We start from the raw sequence: 20,153 nt of genomic DNA on the forward strand, positions 1-20,153 counted from the left end.
TGTTTTCCCCGATACATGAGCAGGGAGGTGGAATGGGGGTGTAACAGAACTCAAACAAGAGCTCTCACAAGATGCCAGCAACACAGGATGTGGCCTCACCCACTGCCCCACAATATCAGCCTGCAAATCAGAAATCCAGACTGGATCATTGGCAGATCAATATCCTTATGTCGCCAGATTGCAAAATTATGTCCATTACCAAAGAAACTCAATGAAAGTTGTAATTTGTAGAAATGAAATTAGCATGATTAATAAATTCATATTCATTTCCTACATGTAATGGTAATTTAAATTGTTTGAAATCTGTGTTTGACAGAGATTGATTTTACTGAAAGTTTATTTAACAATTTTTAAGGATAATCAAAAAACAGTTTCATCACTGGTAGAGATTTTTTAATGTGTAATTTACCACATAATTATTTGGTAATTATTTTGGAATCTGATATCTTTTTAAAGAATTTAGTTGTCTCTATTGCAGTCTGTTCCACTTAGTTTAACTTTAGCTCTCTTAATTTTATCACTTATAATTCATTAAAGTATTAAGGCAATTTCATTAGCAGTGTAAGATCTGTCAGTCAACATTATAGAAATCCAAAATCATTATATTATTGCACATTTAATTTCTAAACATTCCTAATAGGAGTGTTCTTGCAAGCCCTTGGAAATTAATCATTGTTGTGATGTTTTGATTTTGCTTTCCAAAGTGATGTATATATGTTTTAATTTCAATGCTGTCTATGATTCATTGCTTGACATTATTTGCATAGACAACAAAGTGGATCCGTGAGCTTTAAATAATTTAAAACACTTAGCAAATCAGCTGCATATCAGGGTCTCATCGTGAATTTTTGCATAAATACAAAGAAGAAAAGCATAAGTGTTCTCAGGAAAAGTTATGCCATCCTTATCGTCAGGGCCCTGATTTAGAAAGATGACTCTGTGGTCAGTTGGTAGCAGCAAGAGGTGACTTGCAGGGCTCCTGGACAGGATGCCAGTTTTGGAAGGGCAGCAGTCCCAACTCAAGACAACAGTTATAAATGGAGGCCAGACAGTAAACAAATCTGAAAAATGGGCACAATAGACATTTTCCTCTCTCACAAAATTATTCTGGAAACAGTAGAAAATTGCCAAGGAGAAATGGCTAAGTCAGAATTCTTTATGTGTCTCAAGTCTTTATATTATGTATCATATAAAACAGTTCTCTAACTCATTTGGAAGGTTCATAAAAGGAAAATCTGAATATGATACTACAACATAACTGAGCCTGTGCTTACAGCAGGCCTTTACAGTTAGGGACTGAAGCAGGTTTTGTAAAGTACTTCCTAAAACAGAAAGGAAAGATAGAGACAGAAACAGAAACAGAGAAAGGAAGGAGGAAAGGAAAAAGAGAGAGAGAGAGAAAGAGAAAGAGAAAAAGAAAAAGAACGAGAGAGAGGAAGGAGAAAAGGGAGGATATACATATAATTTATATAACCTCTTAATTTTTTCTTATTTTTGAGGTAACATAACTTTAACTTACATTAAAGTCAAAGGCTTATTGTTCCAATAGATATTAATAAATAATAAGAATGCTTACTTAGTTCAACAGGAATATGCCTAAAAACTATTAATACAAATCAGATGAAGAGGTATCAGTTTAACTTGTAAGCATACAATTTTATTTGTTCTACATTTTCTTCTGGTAATTTCAGTCTCAGGCCTTAAGCGTAGGTAACTTAGGTCTTCATACATCTTGAGTTGATTTTTATACGTGGTTACAGGCATAGATCTATTTTCATTTTCTACATCTATCCATACATTTCTCAAGCACCATTTCTTGAAGACATTATCCTTTCTCTTGGGTTGTTCTGATCACATTTCCCAAAAATCAGCGGGCTGTATATACACGGGTTCATTTCTGGTATCACTCCTGCTCATAAGTTTTTATGCAAATATAATGCTATTTTAATGACTGTCACTTGGTACTATGCTTTGAACTCAGGCATTGTGAGGTCTCCACTTCTGCTTGTTTTGCTCAGAATTGCTTTGACTGTTTCTGGTCTTTCGTGATTCTATATATACCTTTTATTTAAAAAAATTAGACAAGACTGCAGTGGCTATAGTCATTTTTAAAAGATTTATGTATTTATTTGTTTGTTTGTTTGGAAGGCAGAGATACAGAAAGAAAGGGAGAGAGATCTTCCATTTGCTTGTTCACTTGCCAAATGGCCACAATGACTAGAATTGGGCCAATTCAAAGCCAGGATTCAGGATTTTTCTAGATTTCTCACATGATTGCAGGTGCCCAAAGATGTGGGCCATCTTCCATTGCTTTCCGAGGCGCACTAACAGAGAGATAGATTGATGGTGGAGCATCTGGGACTCCTGTTGGCTCCCTTATGGGATTCTTGCACCATAGATAGCAGCCTGATGTGATATTCCACAGCACCATGCCCTCTACAGATTTTAAAGACATTTTTTCTAATTTCATAGCAATAATCCCCCCACCTCTGCCACTAAATTCTTATGCTGAAGTTTATGCCTGGGGCTCCCAGATCCCTGAGAGAGAAGATGCAGAAAGAACTTCATTAGGTTGGGCCTGGTTTTTATGGGCTGCCACTGGTACTAGCTGCAAGAAGTTGACAGAGAATCTCCAGGACCCTATTGAATGAGTGTGCGTACCTCTGGCGCTTGCATCTAGAACTTCCCTAGCTGCAGCATATAGAGCTTTTTCTGGTGGCTTCTGGTGCTGGCATGATTGCTTGCTGTCTGTTGGGACAGAGCACAGTTCATCCAGGATTCTGCCACTATCTATCAAAGCTGATTCTTTGAGAGGGTGATGGAGGAGGGATAGGCTACGTGGCTTCCCTTTGCCGAGTCAAGCAGCTGTTCCGACCAAGTCAGCCCACTAGGTAGACTTGACGTCAGTGAGTGACTGTGTAATTCTCTGTTGGCTAACACTGCTCAGGTACCCCAGAAATGTATTCCCAGCCTTATTCTGATGTTTTCAGGGCAGGAGCAGGTGGCGGTGATGTGGAGTAGGCTGCCTTGCTAGCCAGCTAAGTCAGTGAGTTTGTTCTCATTCCCTGTTGTCTCTTCTTTAAAATGAAGTCTATTTGAAGAAAAAAATAATTTGATTAAATATTTACATGTGTAACACTAAAACATCTGTTATTTTTTACCATTAAAGGATAGGAAATGTGCCAACATTAGTTGTCTCTAAAGTACATTTAGTTTTCATTATATTTTTTATCTAACAGAATTCTTTATTTTGTTCCTCTCAATGTTTACATCTCAGAATAATTGTTTAGGTAATTGTAACTTCAGCCATCTAATAAGAAGTGGAAAAAAATTTTTAAAAGCAATAAAACAGTACTATGAATCAGTGAATAATGTGTCACCTTGGCCAACAATCCCATTCACTAGGATAACTGCCAGACAATGGCCTGAATACAATTTTTCAGAAAATTCCAACTATAAAAAATTATTGTCACTGTAGCACACAAAAATAAATAAATAAAACCCCATCACATGACTATGGTTATCCAATAGAAAATCATGATATATTTTGCATAAACATATATATATACGTATATATTCAGAGACTCATTATATGTCTTACAACAAATATCTGATAAACTATTCCCTAATGAGAACATTAAGGACACACGCTTAGTCCAATGTCAACTGTAATATCAAAATATTGAATAGAAGAAATTTGATTCAGCTTTAAAAATATTAATTATCAAAAAATGTTAAAACTGTCATAACAAAATAATGTAGTTTATCTTCATTTCCTGGAAAAGTGATAGACATAAACTAGAAAGCAGCTTTGACATTTCAACCAAGTAAAGCAAGCTAGTTTATGACATAGCAGTTAGGACACAACTGTGGGGCCCAGCACGATGGTCTAGCACCTAAAGTCCTCGTTTTGGACTCACTGGGATCCCAGTTCTAATCCCGGCTGCTCCACTTCCCATTCAGCTCCCTGCTTGTGACTTGGGAAAGCAGCTGAGCATGGCCCAAAGTCTTGGGATTCTGCACCCGTGTGGGAGATCTGGAAGAAGTTCCTGGCTCCTGGTTTCGGACTGGCACAGCACCGGCCATTGCGGTCACTTGGGGAGTGAATCATCCGATGGAAGATCTTCCTCTCTGTCTCTCCTCCTCCTTCCTCTCTGCATATCTACCATTTCAATAGAAATAAATAAATCTTAAAAACGAAACAAAAGACACAACTGTGGTTGCTCTCTCTCAAGTAAGAGATCTAATCCTGAGTTCGACTTCTTGCTAATGTGGGTCTCAGAAACAATAGTGACAGTTTAGATAATTAGGTCTCTGCAGTCAATGTGTTGCATATCGAATGATTTCCTAGCTAATGACTTTCTATCAGTCTAGAACTGGCTATTGCGAATAAAAACCAGGAAATTGTCTTTGCCTATCTTCTTCCTCCTCTTCCTCCCTATAAATAATTTTTTCAAAATGTATAATAGAAAGTTGACTAATTTACACTTGGGAGAACATTTATTTCCAAAATATATTTCTATGTATTACATACAATGTGTTTAACTTCAATTCAAATAAAATGTGAGAATTGAGAAAACTTTTTTTTTTTCTCTGAAGCACACTGGTCTATATTTTTTAGCTCTCCTAACATTTCCAGGATGCCTCTTATATCAGTATATTTTGAAAAGGAGTCAACAATCAATATTAAAATTCCTGCTGGATCATTGCATTTGTTTGCATTTTTATAGTGATTACTGTTTTAAAATTCATGTAGTGTTGTGGGATGGATCATGTTTAAAAATTGATGAGTGACATCTTCATTTTTCTGATTTTTCTTTTGCTAAATTGATTAAAATCCTCAGCAATGACAGTTACTTACTTAAAATATCTACTTTTTTAAAGTACTTCGATCTAAAATGAATTATTTATACCTTCCAATCTCATCCTAGACAGGTTATGTGAATTTAACTTATTTTAAAAACATTATCATAAGTTCTAATTTGTTTCATTATAGACATTAAGAAAAAGTCAAATTCCTTATATTTCAACTTTATTCATTGTCTCTCTTTAGATAAACTCTTTTTCTCTTCTGAGAGAACCCTAGAAACGATTTAAAGATGGGAAAATAATAGTTTCCCTCTATCCCTATAGTTAGTTTACATTCTTACCCCAGCAAGTAGAAGAGTTTTCACAGACATTTTAAGTTTTCTCCATTTCATCAAAGAGATGACCAAAAGTAAATCCAGTGACTATGGTAGCCAATTAAATTTACCTGATGTTCAATAATAATCATTTTTATAAATGATATTCTCCTTACTTAATTTTAATTTACAAATAAAGAAATTCAGGGAGGCATTTGCATTTGTTTTCAAGGTATCCATTAATCTATACTTGGATGGGAGTCTCATTCATATACAAACTCCCTTTAACATCTATTTTTGACATTATTATTCCTCATAGCATTAGGTAAGAAATCATCTACTCATCACTCTATTGGGCAAAATTGAACCTAGCTACTATACTAAGAAATTTATAATCCTATTGCATTAGTGACTAAAACTGAATATAAATAATAAGTTGTCTTGCTATAAAAAGACATAATCCAATTTCCTATATAAATGTATATCTGGAGGTAGCTAGATAAATTTGAGCACTTTATTTACTTTGTAAAAACATGTCTAAAATTGGGATGAAATGCTTTATACATACAACTAGATAAAATGAAAACTCAATGTCTGGAAGAAAATCATGCCAAATAAGTCAAAGCAGAAAGAGAGGAAAGAGAGGGTGATTAAGATGCGGCAGCTGCCATGTGAAGACAAGTGATTCTATATCCTACCTCCAGATCTCCTTTATTTACTTGCCGTTTCCCTAAAATTACCTAATTTCATCAGGCTTAGTTCTTCTCTATCTAATTCTAGGATTTCTCGAAACCAGTAAAGTCACACAGAATGTTAGATTTCTAATCTACTGATTTAGCCATGAAGTTGGTGAATTACAAGATACCCAATGCTCTCAAATAGAAATATGTGCTCTCCCCATATAAAGATCACCAAGTTGGTTTCATGTCTTCCTGAGACACAATATTTGCCCAGCATTTGGGGTGTAATGTTTGAGAATGACAATATGTGGCAGCCAAGCTCCAAAGGGAAGGTCTTGATTACTATATAAAAACACATGTTTTTAATTTTCTGTAGGTTCCACCATATTGTGAGGTAACACATAATACTATTTTTCAAACAAACCTCATCCACTCATATTCTAGAGAATTAAAAACAAGAAGCAAATTCTCTCAACAACAGTATTTTGATTGCTATAATTTACATGATTGTTAGTTTCATGTTGTTTAGAAGTGTTTACTCAAAAGGCTCAGATGGATGAAAACTCAACCTTATAAGATCCATTCTCCTATCATGCTCATAGAAATCACACAGAGCAACATCCTTTCATGAAATGCTTTGCTTGAAGTGCCACCACCTATTTAGCCAGGCCCACCTTCATTTTTACCAGTGGGAGTTGCAACCCATGAAGAGCTGTGCACAGCTTCCCTACTAGACCCACTCCCAGTCCTGGATTTTGCACTCTCCAAGTTGCCCAGCAGTATAGCTCCACAGCATTTGCCTGAAATTCCAGTATTTGCCAGCTGGTGCTGCAGTAAGGTCCAACCCACCTGGCTTTACTCAGGCTCATGCTGCACCAATGGATACAGTCAGTCAGTCCAGCCTGGCTCTCCCCCTAACCCAATTCACACGCAAGCCAAAAAGTGTTGCAACCCTGCCCAGCCTGCTCTATCCCCAGCACCAGCTCTCATGCTCACCAGCAGGAGCAGTAGCCAGAAGGGAGTCCCCATTGCTCCCTTACAAGGCTCACCCACCCGGTCTCATATGTGCTAGTAGGTGCCGTGGCCCTGTATGGCATGCCCGTCTCACCTTGGCATTTGTCAATGGCCAGTGCTGGACCCTATCCTGACATGATCTGTAGTATAGACAAGACTCTTTGTAAGCCCTGAAAAAAATATGGAAACATTTTAAATACAAAATACAATTGTTGGAAGTGTAGAGACTAGAAAAGACAAAAGCATGGATGCCCTTATCAAAGTTGCCTCTTACCTTCTGTCTCCTGAAGATTTTCTTCATGTGAAAATATTCTTTACTCACTTTATAATTTTTGCACTTTAAATAACTTGGACACTTCATCTCATCAACGGTGGGTATTTAATCACAGCCACTATTTAACCTAGGAGTTAGCCATGAAGGTATTACACTGCCTTTGCACAACCATGTTGCTCAAAATAAGAAACATCAATTAATAGCATAAAAGACACTAGTCTTTTACATATTACATACCACACTGGCAAAAATTAAAAACTTTACCAGTGACTACTAGTATAAACCTAAATTGTTACACTCTCTAAAGAGGACAAAAATATCATTTCTAGCAATCTACTCTACAGAAATATCCCCTTGTTTAAAACACTACGCATGTACAGCCGCTAATGAAAGTCCAAAAGTAGCCTAAATTCCTTTGAGGGGTACTAAAACATTTTAGGACAACTATAAATTACTAAATGGAAAGCCAACACTTGAACTAGTGTCCATATAGGAAGCTGACATCACAGGCAGCAGGTCCCTTTAACTGCTACACCACAGCACTGACCCAAGAACAGTGATGTTTCTGTATATTATTCATTGAACTTTTAAATTTAGTGGAACATTAAGCTTGTCATTAAAGTAAACTGAATATACATAATTATAAAAAAATTAAAAGAAAACAAAAGAAAGAGCATGGAAATGAGGGAAGAATGGAGAGTAGCATAGGAAGCATCATGCTATTAAATTTATATATATATATATGCATATATAACATGTGACGTTTATTCCCTTTCTATAAATACCAATGTTTAAAAATTTAAAAAAGACATAGGGGAAAATAAGTTCAAAATTTATTTATATTCAAAATAGATTTATAATTAAAATATATTTAGGCACTGTCTCCAATGAGGTAGCAATAAATTTACACTCCTTAAGAATGGTCGTGATTTTCTCTACCTTCCAAAGAGTAAAGTGTATAAAGTTTAGTAGGAACAAAAACTACGTTGTAAAAAGGATAGAGGGCAAAGAATCTAAAAAAAAGATACTCAAATATATGATGCCCACATCCCATTTGGAATTTCAAGTTTCCCCCTGTGACACCTCTACAGAGTTAGAGGATCCAACCTTCAGCCTGGCCCAGCATCAGTTCTTGGCTATTCCAGATATTTGGAGAACAAACAAATAGATAGAGACAGCTTCCACCTCTCAATTTTCTAATCAAAATTAAGTTTAACCATTGTTTTAAATAAAAAAGGAAACCAAATGTACTAGACTAATGCTCCAGATTGAACTACAGCCCTCTTCCCTATTTCACACGTTGAGGCCCACAATGTGACAAGATTTGAGAATAGAACTTTTAATGAGTTCATACATTTGTAGGAGGGCCATTAAAATAAGCCCTAATCCAATGTGGTGAGAAGATACTAGAACCCTAGAATTGAGAGAAAACTGAGCACACATGTTCAGAACAACCAGGTGAGGAGACATCTGCCAACCGAGGAGAGAGGTTTCAAGGAAAGCACAGCTCCCCTTTCCCCTGCCATACGTAGGGAACCTCATCTTGGATTCCAGGCCTCCACAGTTATGAGCTGATAAATTTTTTTCAGCCAATTCATTCTTTGGGAAAGTATCAGAGAAAGCAGATTTTAGAGCAAATATCACCAGAGATGAAGAGTGTTTCATAGTGACCCAGGGTTTATTAAGAGGTCATAAGAATCTATATGTACGTACTCAATAAAAGAACTTCATAATTCATGGAAGAAAACAGACATAATTTAAGTAGAAAAATCCTTTATAACTCAAAGTTGTAGCAACAGCCTCCCCCAAACAAATGATAGAACAAGCACACAAAACATAAACCTTGAGCAGCACTGTTAGCACGAAGAACTAGTTGACATTTATTGAACATTTTGCCCAACAACAGCAAATGCATGTTTTCTGAAGTGTGCCTGAAACTAACTGAAAAGGGATATATTCTATCTAATATAAAAGATTAAAAATTTACAAGGATTATAACTCACCTTTATTCTAACCATGAAAAAAATAACACTGAAATTAATAGAAACAAAATGTCAGACATACTTCCTAGTATTCGGACGTTAAACTACACACTTATAACCAAGCTGTGGATCAAAGAATAAATCAGTTACTAGAAAACACATCAATGAGTATTAAACCATACCATCAAATTTTGCAATGGTAAGTACAGGGAAAATTTAGATTTTAATTTATATAGCAGTATTTTTTTTTAATATTGAATCACTTTGTAGCTTATGTTCTTTACACTTCCAGTATGTATTTATTCTATATATCAGACTTAGAACAGTTATTAAGATTGACTTACTTCAATTCTGGATTAATAGTGTATTTCCCTAAAGTTTTCTGTCCCTTGATTCTTTAAAACAAAAGTAATCTCATTGTTCTTGTAATAACAAGAGAATGAGTGTTTCTTGGTGCTAGATTTGGCTTATATGCATATTCATGTCATCCTTGTTTGTGCACATGTAATGGTGGTTGATACTATCTGATGGTATGTAGTGCCTTTGCTGCAGAACTGGAAATAGTGTATTATATGTGGGTGCTTGTTAATGAACTGGAGAGCCACCGTTGGGAATTAGGGTGCACACAAAGCTGGAGTGATGAAAGTTCTGGAGTGTGACTGTGGCACTGCTGTCTAGGTGTGGGGATTCCTAGAGTGGTCACATAGGATCCAGGGATCTAGAGCACAGATTTTCCTGCTCAATGGTGATTGCATGGTATAAACACAGAGTGACACAGCACTACTCGGGAGCATAGTTATCATGTCTGGAGTGACAGATCTAAGAGGCAGAGCCCAACAAAATAATGCAGTACCTCTCTGTTTATCAAGTGTGAGCAAGAGCAATGCAGGTAGAGATCTTGAATCTAAAGCTGAGGCATACAAGGAGCAGCTGTGGGCTTTGAAGAGTTAGGCATGCTCTGAGTTGAGAGAACACAACACCTCATGGGAGAGATCTTCAATGACAATGTGTGGACAATCTCAGCAGCAAGAGATATTGGTGTCTTCTGCCAATAAGGCTAATGGGCCCCCTCCTGTGTGAAAATTGACAGGGGTTTACAGCTGCTGAGAATGCTGCTGTTGGAGTTTCTACTGGCAAAGATCTCAGAAGTTTTCTGTGAAAAGGCCAATGAGGACTGAGATGCCACATGTCAGGTGATTGATATTGACAGCCCTGACCTTCCTTCTTTGTTCACATCCATCTACAGACAACTCAGGCATACGATCTCCACAGAATTCATTTCTGCAAAACGTCCTTCAGTGTTGCTCCACTGATTCCTATATTCATTGGTTCTTAAATGGACTTTTGAGTTCTCCCAGCTTTTCATTTTCCTTCACAGATAGTCAGCAACAGTATTTTTGTTGAGGAATAAAGACTGGAATTCTCTGCCACCTTACAAATATGTATGTTGTTTTTGCTCCTCTAACTGCATAATTTCAAATGACAATTCTTTTCCAGGGTCACAGATTTTTCAGCTTGCCTACCTCTTCCCTTAGTATCCTCCACTGAAACTTTCAACGTGATTGTGTTCTTCAGCGAACTTTCAGTGTGGCTCTTTCATGTTTCCTGATTTGAAAACAGTCAGTGTCTGTTCTACCATGGGTCCCTGGAACAGTGGCAAATATGTCGATCACTCTTTTCTTCTCCACTACTGCCAGGTATCTAGGATAAATCAGGATAGCCCCCGTGATTCAATCTAGATGAGACAAATGTTAGTTGCTTGAGTGGTTTCCTGAGAAGTCAGAACACTCAACACAAATTCTCTTTGGTGAGAAGCTAGAAAGCTGTTTCTCCTATTCTTCCCACGCTGATTCAGAAAAGGGGATGAGATTGAGTGAGTGCATGATAACCTAAGGCTTTACCTATTTCTCCATAGCTCCTATCTGGCTCAAATGTCTTCTATAAGACATATCGGTGCTTAGATTCGGGTAAAACAGAACCCTGTCTTTCAAGAAAGCCCCTGAAATGTCTTCTCATTGGGTATACATTCTAGTCTTTTCACCTGTCCGAGGAAAAGTTGGGAACTTGGAATTTTCTAATAATCTGTACACACTAGAGAGGTAGTATGGTGTGTGGGTATACAAATTTTTCATCCAGTTTTTCTAAAGATGATTTCCCATTCATCTGGGTTGAATTATCTGGTTTCAGGATTTCTCACAAAGGGAATTCCTGTGCCTTTGTTGAACTGCTTTCCCAATGGGTTAATACAGTCTGGAAGTTTCCATTCAATCATGTTGTTATTACTCCCTCAGAAGAATCTGTTTCTGTATGTCTTTTTAGATGCACTAACTTTAGATGACTGGTTAAAAGACTTTCTGAAGGTCACATGGGCTGACTGACAGAGATTAATCCATTTCTCTGATTCCCGAGCTCTGACCCTATAGTCACCTTTCACCACCAACCTCACACAGAGGAATGTGTAAAAGTCATGATTATAGAATTAGTTATAAAACTAGTTTTTAAAATAATGGCTCAAATCACATAACAAAGGGAAAGGATGGCACAGCTGAGGCTTCTCTGCTCTGCCTTCATTGCTTGGTGCCCGTTGCTCAGCTTTACCAATCATCAACATGATTAAAAGTGCTGATCCATGTTGTTTTTAACTACATGCCTGGAAAGAACAGCATCAATAAACAGCAATGATTTTCATTCTGTTTACGGATACTAAGGCAAACATTATCCTTAAAATCATATTAGTCACATATTCCCACTGAAATCTCTTGCTTTGAAGATTGCGGCTGGAAAATATAAACAAAATTGTATGTACCATCTGTTATTACTGAGAAAAGATAAAACCGCATATCTCATCTCTCTGATGGCCATGTTCCTGATTGACAGGAAGCTGTATTGTTTATGTACTACAACTCAAAATCAGTTTTGAAAATACTACCTGATGAGCCATCAAGTAATGAAGGAGTCTGAAAATTCCATCGCCTTCTGCGACAGATAATTCGATCAAGCAGTTTGCTGATAAAATCTCTTTGTTCACTTTGCTTAATTTAGGAAGAAGGTTCTATTTTCGATCCATATTCTGTCTTTGAAATAAGGACAAATTATCCCACTTTTATTATTGAAAAATATTGAAAAAGCAGTAGTGTCATCATGTTGTCTGAATCATACTGAAAACATTAACCTATCAAAGCAGAAAACATTGACATATCAAAATGTGCGTAATATTCCCTTCACATATACAATATTTAGAAATTGCTAAAATATTCTGTTTTGTTTTAAAATGTCTCCAATAATGCAGAAAAGTACAAAGAAAAGTTCAGTGAAAACATAAAACAAATTTTAAATGTATTTGAAAATTATAGAGAGATAAACAGAATTACAGAGACAGAGAGATCTTCTTTCTGCTGGTTCACTCCCCCAAAGGCTACAATAGCCAGAGCTCAGCCAAGCTGAAGGTAGGAACCAGGAGCTACACCATATCAGGATGATAGGGATCCAAATGCTTGGGCCATCTGCTGCTGCATTTCTCAGGCACCTTAGCAGGTTACTGGATGGGAATTGGAAGAGTATGGAAACAGTATATGGAAATCCAGCATTTCAGGCAGTGGTTTTACATGCTATGCCACAATGCCAGACTAACAGACAGCTTTGAAGATTTTTCCATATTCACTTTACCCATAAGTATTATATATATGCATTATATTTATTATGTTTATTATGCTGGCATGCACAATATATACACCTTAAATGTGGTTTTATTTATTCTATTTTTCTTCAAATCAAGGATATTAATATTGCATAGCATGGGATTTGTGACAAGGATTATTTAATGAAGAAAGGTTATATTATCATGTTAAGGGATATGATTAAATGAGGACATTTATAGTTATACCAATTATGAAATCCATAGATTTATATATATATATTTATATATACATAATATATTTTAACATACCAAAAAAAGTGTTTTTTTAAAAATTTTTATTTTTCATGATGCAGTTCCTTAACCTCGGGGATTTCCCCCTTTTATGCTCCTCAACCCTCAACCTCCCCATATTCCCATATATTATAACAATGTTACTCTTCAACAGCAGTCAGAGAGGATGATCAATGGAATAGAATAGAGACCCAAGATGTGAGTGTGCACATGTACAGCCAACTAATCCTCAACAAGAAAATTGAAAATAATCCAGGGGAAAGTCTGGTCTCTTCAACAAATGCTGTTGGCACACCTGGATAGCAGCCTACTAAAGTAAGACGCAAAACACCCATCTGTCATCTTACACAAAAGTCAGCTGTAAATGGATCAAGGACCTAAATCTGCACCCAGAAACCATCCATTTATTACAGGAAGACATAGGAAGCAAGCTACCATATATAGGCACCAAAAGCATAGGCAGTTTCCCATATGGGTGCAGGATTCCAAGGACTTGGGCCATTCTCAGCTGCTTTCCCAGGTCATAAGCAGGGAGCTGATGGGAGATGGAACAGTTGGGACAAGAAACGGCACCCATATGGAATGGATTACAGCTGAGATTAGCCTGTTTAACCGTGGTGCCATCCCCTCATGTATGATATTTTTGAAATCATCATGAGTAGAATATAAAAGGGAGACATGTTTTACATAAAAATAATTATTCCTATTTGAAGAAGCAAAATAACAGATGGAAAAATATCTTGTCACTCTGCCTTTCAAATAAATAATCACTTTAAAACATTAATAAACCTTTTCATATTGAAGAACATACAATTCATTAGCTTCAACCTCTAAATAGCATATGTTCCACTCATTTTGTGTCCATTGTTAAGTTCTACCAGCTCAGAATCCCTGAATTATCAGAATTCTTCCTGTGCTTGAATCTGCAATCTTTCCATTCTAAAGTTGATGCAGCTGTGACTGTGTCGCAACTCCACTAAGCTAGATTCTTGCCCAAAAAGCATTGCACTTGCCTTTGTTGTTCCAAATGTTCTGAATTGGTCAGGAACCACAAAACAAACTTATAGTTCACCAAAGAAATATAACTACTCATCAAAAAGCTCAGATATTATGAAAAATAACAAAATATGAAGTAAATTTAAAAATTGAAAAGGAAACTTTGAACCATAAGTGTCAAGCAAATGCTAGTATAATGTTAATCCTGGATTACTCAATGTAAAACCAATTTTTAAAAGTTAAATATAAAAAGAAACTAATGATTTATAATTACTAAAGAGTTTTAGCAAAATAATAAAGTTAGTCATCTATCATCTAACTTTTTAGTTCTTTATTCTATGTTAACTCAGAATGTCAACTGTTTTAAAAAAACCAAATTAATAACTGAGACAGAAAACATAATTTGAATTATAAAATTTTTGTTTTAGTGAAAAATTTCTAACTCCCCTGTCAGGCCACAGCTCCCACTAGGAAGCATGAAAGCAGGTGTTGGGGCAAGCCAAGCAGGCAGGGGCATGGCACTCGTTAGAATATGAGTGGGCTGGGTCTGGGAGCAGGCTGGGCTGGGCTGGGCCAAACTGCAGCACCTGCTGACATGCACAAGAGCCACAGCAGGGTGTCAGCTGCACTGGGAGCTAGGTTACAACACCCACCAGAAAGAATTGAGATTGGGGGTGAATCATGCCAGGCTGGATCAAAGCACCCACTGGCACACACAAAATCCAGACTGGAAGTTTGCCTGATAGGGGAAATTTAGAGACTCCCTTGTTGGCTGTAGTTGTCACTGGTGAGCACAAGAGCCAAGGATGGGGACATATCAGGCAGCGAAACACTGCAACATCCATCTGTATGCATGGAGCATGTGTGACAGACTGTCTAGACTGCAGAACATATTGGTGCTTGTAAGAACCAAAATGGGTACCAGACGGGCTGGACGAGGCCAAGCACCTGCTGGGTCACATGAGAACCATGTCTGTAAGTGGGTCAGGATGGTTTCTGCCAGCAAGAGCCAGAATGGGTGTGGGCCAGTCAGGATAGGCTACAATACTTGCCAGTCATTTCAGGCTGAACCACGGCATCTACCAGCAAGATTCAGACCTGGGAGCAGGCCTTTCAGAGTAACTCGGGAAACTTCCCTGCTAGGCCACAGTTCCATCTGGTCATCACAGGAGCTGGAGATGGGGGTAGGACAGGGCAGGCCAGGCCAGACAGGGCTGCAACACCCATTGGCGTACATGTGAACTGGGTCAAAAGGTGGGTGGGCTGAGCTAAGCCACAGCATTCATGGTTGTGTACAATAGCTGGATGGGGTGTGGAATGGGCTGGCTGGGTTAGGCCATAGCATATTCTAACACATGCAAAAGTTGAGTCTCGGGGGAGGGCCTGATAGGAGTTATTGGGTTATCCCTAACTAGGCTGTGGCACTCACTGTCACTCACTTTAGTGGCCAGGCTGGGCTAGTCTGCAGCACCCATCAATTTGTATGACAGATGAGGATGAGGATAGAACTGATCAGGAAGTTGCTTCCACTGATAAGCACATTGGCTGGTGTTGGGGAGGATAGTAGGAGAAACCCCTAAGCTTAGGGAAATGAATCATGAAAAATAAAGATTTTTTAAAAAGTACATTGGCTGGTACAGGTGATGGACCGAACCTGACCCTGCACTGACGGGCACAAAACAGTGAAGTCTTAAGTCACCTAGGTGAGTTTTCTTGGGGGATTCTCTTAACTAGACCACTGGACTCAAATCCCAGTCACACAAAAAATCACAATGTATAACTCCCACCTTGGACTGCATGTATCAAGACTGGGCCTCTTCAGTTCCTGATGCCTGTGCAGTGGACAGCATGGTCAGACACACACAGGGGACATGACAGTCAGCTCATCTAGGTCAGTAGAGGATGATGAGTTTCTCATAAGATGGAGAGCACAACAGGTTCGACCACTTTCCGAGCCAAGATTTGCAACATATTACTAGGCCTGTAGAAGCATTAGGTAGACTTGGTCAGCCAATAGACCTTGGAAAGATTTTCTTACCACCTGGTGCAATGAAACTGACAACATCTCAGAACTATGAAAAAACACTCAAGTAACACCCTTAGAACATTCTTCCCCACATCATGCTCTCCAAGGTGTCATGAAGTGACCATCACACATCACTAGGTGCCAATGCAGTCTAACATGGAGAAGCCCCCTTAACTTCCCCCTCTGTGACACGAGGAAAAAAAAAGAAAAAAAGAAATGAAATGCTTGTCCTAAACCCTTTCCACCCTTTTCCATCGAGAAGATGCTTCCACCCTAATCACAGGCCCACATGGTGTATATCCCTCTCAAATGTGTAAGCAATATCAGAAATAAATTATAAAATAATTAATAATTAAAATCCTGTTAACAGTGGGAAAAATGGAAAAACAGTAACAACAACAAAAATTTGGGGCTGATGCTGACATAGCATATGCAAGTCATTGTTTGCTGTGTCAGCACCCCATATGGGCGCGAGTTCAAGTTCCTGAGTTCCAGACTGATGCACTTCCAATCCAGCTACCTGCTAAGGTACTTGGAAAAAAAGAGAGGATGACTCAGTGCTTGGCCTGTGTACTATGTGGGAGATGCAGAGATACTTCCTGGCTTTTGGCTACCCAGATCTGGCCTTTGGGGCCATTTTGAAAACGAATCTACAAATGGAAGATTTACTCTCTCTTCTCTGCCACTTTCCTTCTCTCTCTCTCCATGCTCTTCAAATAAATAAATCTTAAAAAAACCACTCATTCTGCCTAATGATGTATTGGTTCTTAAATCCAGAGTAGTATCACTAGAAGATTTTGTCTGTTAAAAATGCAGATTCCTGGGACCAGCATGGTGGTCTAGTGGCCAAAGTCCTTGCTTTGCACATGCCAGGATCCCATATGGGTGCCGGTTCTAATCCTGGGAGCTCGGCTTCCCATCCAGCTCCCTGCTTGCGGCCTAGGAAAGCATTGGGATCCTGCATCCGCGTGGGAGACCCAAAGAAGAGGACAGGCTCCTGGCTTCAGATTGGTGTAGCACCAGCCATTGCGGTCACCTAGGGAGTGAATCATCGGATGGAAGAATTCCTCTCTCTGTATCTGACTTTGTCATAAAATAAATCTTTTTAAAAATGCAGATTCTTAAAACTACCATAAGAGAGTCTGTCTTAATTCATTATAACATCTACTGTGAGCCTAGAATGATCCCAGGCTTTTAGCAGCACAATAGTGAGCAGAACAAAGAATGTGCTTTTATGGAGATTACATTTTAGAAAGAGAAGATATAAAATAAGAAAACATTTAATGAAGACATTTCAGAAATGAATACTTCATTCTGCTATTTAAGTGTGTCATGACTTCATAGGCATAGATAAGTGTAGAAAGTCCAGAATTTTATTGTCAGGACATAACAATTTCATTAGGAGTCCTCCTTTCATTCTGGAATTAAAATGCTTATTGCAATATATCTTCACTTCTCAGCATGTCATATCCATTATACAGTTCGTTTGGGAGTATATACATATACATACATACATATATATATGCTTACCAACATCTATTGATGTTGAATTTTGCATTAAGGTTGCCTTATATCAGGGAGAAAATGTGACATCTGTCCTTTTGGAAGTGGTTTATTTCATTGAGCAAAACAGTCTCCCGATGGGACCATTTGTTGCAAACGGTAAAAGTCAACCTTTTTAATGGCCAAGTAATATCACATGAAATAGATATACCACAGTTTCCTTATTCATTCTTCTTTTAAAGGGCATCAGAGTCGTTTCCATGTCTTTGCTATTGTAGATTGTGTTGTTGTAAGTGTAAAATTACAGGTCATGTTCCAATACGCAGATTTCATTTTCTTTGTGTATATTTCCAGAAGTGGGATAGCTGGGTCATAAGGTCAACTTTCAGCTCTCTTAGAATTCTCCATACTGACTTTGATAGTACCTGTATTAGCTGATGCTCCCACCAACAGTGAAGAAGGGTACATTTCTCTCCACATACACACAAATATTGTTAGTAGAGTTCTGAATGTAGGTCAAGCACACTGAAGTTAGGAGGAATCTCAATGTAGGTCTTATTTGTATTTCCCTGATATGGAGCCATGTGTCTATTAACAATTTTAATTTGTTTTGTTTTGATTCCTGCTCATTCCGCTCACCAATTTCTATCCAGGGTTGTTTGTTGTGCTCTCCCTGAGTTTCTGAAGCTCTTGGGAAATCCTGGGTATTAGTCCTTCTCTTATGTAGTGTGCAAAGATTTCTCCCATTCCACTGGTTGCTTCTTCATTTTGTTGATCATTTCCTTTGCTGTATAAAACTTTTTACTTTGATGTATTCTCATTGGTTTATTTTGTCTTTGTCTGCCTGTGCTATTGCTGACTTCTGTAAGTCTATACAAGTGCCTACATCTTGTAGCTTGCTTCCTATGTCTTCCTGTAATAAATGGATGGTTTCTGGGTGCAGATTTAGGTCCTTGATCCATTTACAGCTGACTTTTGTGTAAGATGACAGATGGGTGTTTTGCGTCTTACTTTAGTAGGCTGCTATCCAGTTGTGCCAACACATTTGTTGAAGAGACCAGACTTTCCCCTGGATTATTTTCAGTTTTCTTGTTGAGGATTAGTTGGCTGTACATGTGCACACTCACATCTTGGGTTTCTATTCTGCTTCATTGATTTTGTCTGTTTTTCTATCAGTGCCAGACTGTTTTATCATTACCGTTTAGTATCTTTTGAGGTTTGAATTGCGATTGTTATAGCTTTATTTTTATTTTTCAGGATAGCTTTAGCTATTAATGTCCTCTTGTGTTTCCAGATGAATTTTCTAGGATCTCTTGCGTTTCTGAGACTGTCGTTGAGATTCTGTTCCTCTTTTTTATTTCTGAGACTGCTGCTGGATTTTGTTTGGGATTGCATTGAATCTGCATATTATTTTTATTGTGGACATTTTGATTACATTGATCCTGCTTATACAAGAACATGGTAAATTTTCCATTTTCTAATGTCTTCTTCTATTTCCTCTTCTTTTTTAATGTTTTGTAGCTTTCATTATAGAGGTGTTCCACAACTTTGGTGAGGTTTATTCTGAAGTACTTAAGACTCTTTTCTGCCATTTTAAGTGGGACTGTACTTAAAAGTTTTTTCTCAGCCATGGTTTTATTTGTGAATATTAAGACTATTGACTTATTTTTATTAATTTTGTACCCTGTTACCCTGTCAAACTCTCTTATGAGTTCCAACTGTCTCTTGATGCAGTCTTTGGTTCTCCTGTGTAGAGAATTATGTCGTCTGCAAACAGGGAATTTTTTAATTGCTTGTTTCTGATTTGTATTCCATTAATTTTCATTGTCTACAACTACAATGTGATGATACACCTACATAGCAGAATTATGGAAATAAACAAGTAGAAGCTGGAATTAAACCTATAAATAAATAGAAAGTGGAATTAAAAGATAATTTTAATTTGGTACCAAACATCAAAATCCACAGTTTTTCACAATATGTATTTTCCATAAACCTCTAAAATTTTTTTCATATGTATGGATTTCACATTATTTTGCATCAAACCAAAGTTTTTTTTTCATCCAAAAAGTCCTATAATGTAGAGTAAGCCATGGCGAAGAGATTAGAAGTTTTCAATTGTAGTGAACTAATTTCAAAAGAATACAAATGGGCGGCTAGAGGCAAGAGGTGTAGACAAATCTTCAGAGTAAATTCAATTTCCAAGCTCCTAGAAGTGAAATAGGTTGATGTGATGAAAAAAAAAAGCCACAATACTGGCCAGTCAGTCAGGTTTTGTGGTAGGAGACAACAATTCTTTTCTTGTTTGCTTTGTTTCCTAAGTAAAATAACGAAGTATTAACAGAGAAGTTACCTTTGGAGATTTGTGCAGAGGGGAAAGTGTGAACCAATTGTTTAGAAAAGTGGTATGTAAATTGTTCAGAGAAAAGTGTCTGCAGCATAGGCAGCACTAAGAATCTCTTTATATTTATTCACAAATTTAGGAGAGTCGGCTTGTAGCAGACAGTCTCTTCTGATCATGGTGAGCTGTTTGAGTGAAGGCGAAGTGAGCACCCGTAGAGACATAGGCTGAGTGAAGAAACTGCAAACTGAGGAATGCCAAAATTGCCAGTCATCACCAGAAGCTC

The sequence above is a fragment of the Ochotona curzoniae genome, unplaced genomic scaffold (assembly GCF_017591425.1).
Source record: "Ochotona curzoniae isolate NIBS_2020 unplaced genomic scaffold, NIBS_Ocur_1.0 contig_3819, whole genome shotgun sequence".
In the NCBI taxonomy this organism is placed as follows: Eukaryota; Metazoa; Chordata; class Mammalia; order Lagomorpha; family Ochotonidae; genus Ochotona; species Ochotona curzoniae.